Below are 7,100 nucleotides of genomic sequence, written 5' to 3'. Positions count from 1 at the left end.
AAAGTGCCATAAGCTTGGAAAACCAAAAAACGTTAGTAAAAACTTGACGTCTGAACAAGATCAAGTGTTCGGTGCCAATCCAAAAATTGGCCTTAGAAAAAAAGAGTCTTCTATCGTGCTTTAACAGTACACATCCGATCTCAAGACTTCAAGCGGGTCAGCCTACGGCTGCAGCCTCCTATCCCGAAGGCGGAGTGCTTCTCGTTAGACCGGTTTAGCGAACTAAACTCGAGCGGTCACTAGAGAGAAAATGGGTTATCTGGCTATTGACCACACACTCACGTCGAAAAAGGAGCGATAGAAAAAGACTTTGCAACGACCAAGAAGAAAACACATTTACTATAAAATAGCTGATATAAATTTTAAGAGCCCCCAAGTGACTTGGGTAAAAGAATTTTATGTATAATGATTGTATGTACCGAAGTACTTATATCATATTTGTGTTCACCCGAACTTTAAACGCGTCTTAACCGACCGTCGGCTTCTCCCTCTTTGGCCAAGGGCCGAAAAGTGTCATGTACTCCGCCTATCGAGAGCATCGACGGTGTTTCCGATGACCAGGCAATCAGGCCATAAGGCTGTGACAGACAAAGCGCGCTTAGGGAACTTATGCTATATTACCGACGAAGTGTAAGAAGCATCTTCGAACAAAATAGTACCCCCACCGATACCTTTCTTTGGTGCTCATTGTTACTATGAGACTTGTGCAATAGATTTTTTGTACTCATGAGTTCCGTTGTGTGCCGACCATGATTGAAAACAATAAGAGCGCTAGCTTTCGGCTTCACCCAGTCTGAGGTCAAAGCTTGGAGGACCCGGTCGTGACAATCGCAGAGGTGCTCCCTTTACTCCCTAGCAGAACAATCGGGAACATAGGGGTAAGCACAGGAGCCAGGCAACCCAGCTTGCAAATCTCTTAAGTCAATATGGTGCATATTGTGGCATAATAAACGAACAAGGAACGAAGCCGTACAAGTATAATCATATGCAAGAGGAAAAAGCTTCATGAAGGAAGCCCCCAAGTAAACGGGGTATTTGAATTTGCATGCCACAAACAAAGTTTTGAAAAGGAGATTTTTTACAAGCAACATTTTTCCAAAAAAGTATAATGCTTGGTCGAACCGAACACAAGTTAAAAATTAAAACTTTGAGCATGAAAGCGACTTAGCTGGTTAATGTGTTCGGCATTGATGACGTGGTCCGAGCTTGATGCGGGACAAGGTTCCATCCCCCAAGCCGGTCCCGAGGTGGCAGAGCGGAGAGCTCGACACGCTGAAGTGGTGACATAGCGCGGTCAATGCATACCGGCAGAGTGACGCCGAAGTTCCCGGATCATTTTCCTGTGCTCAATGTCGATGCAAGGCATCAGCGTGATGCGGTAAAGGTGTGGCAAAGCCTGAATTCACAGGTCGGTCCGAGTTCCGGATGCGGCGTTCGCCGGACCATGTACTTAAACTGACCGAACCACCATGCGACCGTCGTTAATGCGGCCATCATTTGATAGACCTGTGTACATATGATGAACAAACCAGAGTAATAATTCCTTGGGAAAAATGAACCCGAACAAGCAAAAAATACTAGGATTAATAGCACCTGGTTTATTTGTTGTAGCAATCCGAAGAAAGGTGATTCCGAAAATTGGGACTCGATCTGCAGACCCATTGCCTGGTGGGCGATAAAGCGACGGTATGGCGATGCTGGCAAAGGTTGGCTCACCAAGGCAAAGCCCTCGGTCTAGCTAACGTGACAGAGCTGGTCGGCTAGTGACGCCGAAGTCTCCGGAGTAGGTTGACGAAGAGATGGCGAAGCCCCCGGTCTAGCCGAGATGTCGAAGCCTTGATGTCAGCCGACGAGTCGAAGTAGGTCGGCGTGATGGACACCAGCTTGAAGAAGCTATAGTGCGGTCCTGCCGATGCATGTCGTGACGTGGTCGATGCCGGCTTGATGAAGTGACTGTGCGGCGATGCCGGTATGCCCACTCCGTGTAATCCGTGGGGCGGCGATGTTGGTGATGATTTATCCTTCGCGATGCTGGACTATTGTTCGGTTTGCCGAGATGATGATCCGAAGAAGTTGAGTTCGGCTCAACAAAGCGACAACGTGTCTAGCGCAGGTCGGCAGCCTTGGAGCAATATTGCTGGACTGGTTTGGCACCAGTATGATGATGAAGATGACCTCATGGGAGGCTTAAAAATTTATGGGCACATGTTTAAAAACAACGCACAATACCCTAGAAGAGAACTCCTCTAAAAAGGTTGTCCAATATCACGTTCATAAAGAAACATGAATTCTGGTCGGATCCGTATTCGCACAGAAAACGGATCCGAAAGTTGGTCCACTCATCGGAAGGTTATCGGAGTTTGAACCGTCTGATCGAGCTAAAATTTGGAGGGACGGTAGATACGGGAATTCCGCAGTAGATGAACGGTTGGATCTTCCAAAGGAACTCCGAGCTGGGCTCTGGAGACCACGCCCTAAACTCGTCCAGATTCCCGTCCAGATTTGACAGGGCTTCGGTATATCATAGATTGTCGGAGATTCCTCCATCGGAACTCGACGAAATTTTGCATGGCTGTTGTAGACGTAATTCCGCACTATTCCACCAAAGCAATCATCAAACTGACGCTCGAGGAGGTGGTGACGGCGAATACAAGTTCGCTGTCCATAAAAACAGCACGGCCACCCGAGGGCAATGTTCACGTTGAGCCCTCGAGCTCCATGGATGACTCCTCTATGATCATGATAGAGATCGGAGTTGATGTTTGAAGAAGGCCCCCATCCAAACATGATGATCAGAGATGGAGCACGGTCCTCGGTCGAGCCAAGGTGACCAGTCGAGCCGGCGACGAAGATGCCGGCGTCGCAGTTGACCTGCGGGCGAGCCATTGATCCTTTTGCCGACCACACAGCAAAATTCTCAATGAAAGCACCAATGTCGGTGTCAAAATCGGTGGATCTCGGGTAGGGGGTCCCGAACTGTGCGTCTAGGCTGATGGTAACAGGAGGCAGGGGACACGATGTTTTACCTAGGTTCGAGCCCTCTTGATGGAGGTAAAACCCTACGTCTTGCTTGATTTATTCTTGATGATATGGGTATTACAAGAGTTGATCTACCACGAGATCGGAGAGGGTAAACCCTAGAAGCTAGCCTATGATATGATTGTATGTATATGTTGTTATCGACTAGCCTGGCCTCGGTTTATATAATGCACCAGAGGCCTAGGATAACAAGAGTCCTAGCCGAATACGCCGGTGGGGAGGAGTCCTTGTCTTGATCACCAAGTCTTGTGGAATCTTCCATGTATGCGGCAGCTGTCCGAACTGGCCCATGAGTATATGGCCATGGGGGTCCTCGGCCCAATATAACAAATCGGGAGACGACGTGGTGAGTACCCCCTAGTCCAGGACACCGTCAGCAAGCAACAGCGGGGAAGGAGAAGGTGAGCGATCCTAGCATGGGGAAGGGGCAGGGTGAGGCCTCACGCACATGCCGGTGGCCGGCAGGTCGACTTGTTGCGCCGCCGCGTCATCACCTCCTCTGCACCATGAGAGGCGCCACCTCTGCCTCCACCCTCCCACTGGGCAAGGAGCTCGAGGTGAACAAGCGGCGTGGGAAGGCGAGAGGAACCAGGAGCTCATCCCTCCTCCCATGGCTGCCTCGTGGATCTGGAGGTGCCTGTTGCAGGCGGCTCAAGCGATGCAAGCCGGCAGCGAACTAGGTGCTCCACTCTTTCTCTCCCTCTCTTAATATCTTCCTCACACGTATTTTACTTTGCTATTATATGGATTTTTAAACTTGACGTGTGCAGATCTGACATAGAAGAGAGGAAGAATAATTTTAGCTAAGAGTGGAATTTAGAGTTCAAAGAATTAGTTGATGCTATTGACCAAAGAGCGATTTTTATTACAGTTCCTTTGAATTAGTAAACCGGAAGGACTAAAACATCATCAGTCAGCCATTGTTGTTAGATTGATGTTGCCTTGATTACCACTTTGTTTGGTGGCTACACTATAAATTCTTGAGATATAGTGCAATGGTTGATAGTTTGTTGCATAATGATATTGATTCTGCCGAACTAATACTCTCTTTGTATATCTAGGATTCCTACTAGAACACATCATTCCAAATTGCGACAATGATCTTTCTACTCATGAGTAGTCCTTTTTTATACTGAATTTTGATGCATACTCTGTGGCTGGGCGACCCGCTCACCTGAAGCTCCCTCGATTTCCATTCGATTTTACCCGTTCGATCTACACAAGTCGGGTCAACGCTGCTATGCCGGACGTTAGATTTTTACTGCATTTTTTACCTGATGTTCTTTCGTGGCGTACTATGACCGGTAAGCTAGGCTCAGGCCTCCATTGGTTGGGTTGGATTTCGTTGGGTGAGCATGTTCCTGCCGCGTCGCACGTCATGTCGCACGCTGACCGCGTCGTGCGCGTCGTGGGAAGCCATGGAGAGGTTGGCCGACACATGCGCACCCGGCTTGTGCGCCTGAGCTTGTGGTCTCGTAATGACAGGTGGGCCGGTGCTGCTCCTGGTCCCGCTTGTCGGCTGCCCTGGGTTAGGATAATAGGGGCATGGTTTATATTGTATATTCTTTCTGCTTGATCAGCTTACAATCAGATTGGTGTAGTGGAGCTAAAAATACATTGGCTGGTTGTGTCTCTTAGTTTGGCAGAAATCGCAACATGTCAAATTGATCGGTGTCCATCTCCCTCAATTTCTGCATATTTATATTTGGGAAGTGAACCAGGCTACTCATCGATTAATAAAAGCTTTATAGTTCTGTTCTCCTTCCATTATTTCTTCATTATTATTCATTTATTCTATTAGATTAAAGGTATTATTGTGATGATGTCCTGTTGTTCTCTAATGTATTTTTGATTTTTTTTCTGTGATTGTACTCAATGGTGCTTGCAGGTCCATGGACATTGTCATAATGGTCACCTTATCGCAGTGTATTATTTTTGGATCTCATATTCCTCAAGGTAATGGACATGAATTTGTGTACTCGCTTGGCTAATGTTTTACTAGACCTAAAGATTTTCCCTTCTCTGCTCTGTTAGGCGCTCCATCCTCTGATTCGATGTCTGACGATCTGAGAAATAAGAGGAGGAATAATCCAGCAGAAGAATTTGGTGAAGAAGAACAAGGTGATATTTCTCTCGTGTGAACACAATCAATTGTTTTCTTGATGTTATCACCCATGTGTTAATGTTGTAGAATATTTATCATTTGACTTCTTCTTTTAGGTTTAATTTGTGTTTAGTTAATGCCCACAGATTGTGATGTTCATATATGGGGATTTTTTGGTCAATTTTATTGCTTCAATATGTAGGTACTATTGTCCATGTGGGATATCTAATAGGCCAGACTGGTTTGCTAGCTTAATTTTTTAGCTTGATGTTTTCATTTAGGGGTGTCCTCTTCAGCTGCATCTTTTGTGCAGCTCCAAAATTCTATGTTTCAAAGCACTTATTTCCATATTCTATTTATTATTTTTAAGTCATGAAAACTCTTTTTGGTCTGCTTGATCATTCCACTTCCATGTTTATCCTTGCAGAAAAGAATACCTTTATCCTGATAGGCATGGAAACACCGGTTCACATTGAGTGCATCATCGCTAATCAGCCACTATGTATGGTCAGCGGACATGCTTGCTTATTCCTGTAACATATCATTACTCTATCTCCTTAGCCTTTCTAACTTTTAAGATTTGATCAATTCTTTAGAAGTTCATACAGATCTGGAAGTATTTGGTTTTGTTGGTCAAATCCATTACCTGTATGTCCTTATTTATTTTATTGTTCGAACAAGATATCAGATCACCTACATTCATTATTCTTGATTACAGTCTCATACTAAAGTAGTCTAAAATGGTCTGAATAGTTGTAGTAATTCATAAATATTTTCAGTGTAGTTCTTATTTGGTTTCTAGGCATAGAATTTACTTCAAAATTTTGATCTTTATTTGGTTAGTAAGGATCTAGAATAAAACAGACCAATGATATATATACAAACAGACACAATAGGAGTTAACTGGTACCTAGCTTTTGAAACCTCTGATATATACAAAATATTATTTGAGTAGAACAGGAGAGATGCAATCTTATGGATATTTCCGCATTTGTAAGAAACTTTCCAGCTTGGCAAGAGGGCTTGACTAGCCATGTGTAGGACTCAACCATGCTGCCTTCCAAATGATTAGTCATTGGTGTTTTCTTATGTTCCTGTTAGCCAAAGTGCATCAGATAAGTAAACTGTTATGTTGAAAAAAGGAAAGAGAATACTCTTTTGTTACTTGCAGTACATATATAGGCTATAACATCAGAGAGCAATGGATATAGAAGAAATATGTAAACAGTTGTACCTAGAAGAAATATGCAACTACTTATTCAGGTTACTTAATTAATAACGCATCTATATCATTACATACACATACTGAATGTGCCTTTTGAGAGTGAGCTTCTGTCAGTACCTCTCACGTATCTTATATATGCCATTCCAACTATCTGTTGCAGTAGAGAGCAAGGGACATATAAGAAATCTCCAGGCAGCTTCACTTAGATGCATCATCTTCTGCTAGGAGTCGGCTTGAAGAATGACCTTCTTAGGTTAATTCTTGGGTCAGTGTTTCGGCTTTTCTCCATTGGTTCATTAAAACCGCATGGTAACTTGACTTTATAGAGAACCTGCTGCACTATAACTTTGGTTTAATCTGTCAATAATGCCCATGAGTATATTCTTAGTGTATGTTTGACCAAATTGTTTTAACTTGTGTTGTTCCTATTCTTTAGGAGACTGCAACTGACATGCTGGATGGGGAATAACCAAATTTGTGGACAAAGACAAAGAGTTCATCGCAAGGGGTGGTGTTTAGGATATATACACAAAAGAGGAAACTTTTTTTGTACAAAACCAAATTATATGATGTAATAGACCACTATTTCTAAGAAATGTTCATCATGTGTTGAGTACATTTTATTGTGTCACTTTTTTTTGAGGGGTAGCTTTATTCATCAAACATCACAAAGTGTGCGATAGAGTTCATCAAACCAGGCTTTATTGTGTCACCTATGTTTACCTTCTTTTT

General features: G+C 43.9%; 1 long non-coding RNA gene across 1 annotated transcript; it reads left to right on the top strand.

Moving 5' to 3' along the window:
- Positions 1-6,528: 6,528 nt before the first annotated feature.
- On the top strand, positions 6,529-7,080 carry LOC125530817. Its single transcript, XR_007292999.1, has 2 exons — positions 6,529-6,633; positions 6,805-7,080. It is a non-coding gene; the product is annotated as an uncharacterized LOC125530817 (long non-coding RNA).
- The last annotated feature ends 20 nt before the right edge of the window (positions 7,081-7,100 follow it).

The sequence above is a fragment of the Triticum urartu genome, unplaced genomic scaffold, assembly GCF_003073215.2.
Source record: "Triticum urartu cultivar G1812 unplaced genomic scaffold, Tu2.1 TuUngrouped_contig_6580, whole genome shotgun sequence".
NCBI lineage: Eukaryota > Viridiplantae > Streptophyta > Magnoliopsida > Poales > Poaceae > Triticum > Triticum urartu.
The sequence above is the reverse complement of the archived record's forward strand: the minus strand, read 5'-3'. Positions and strand labels throughout refer to the sequence as shown.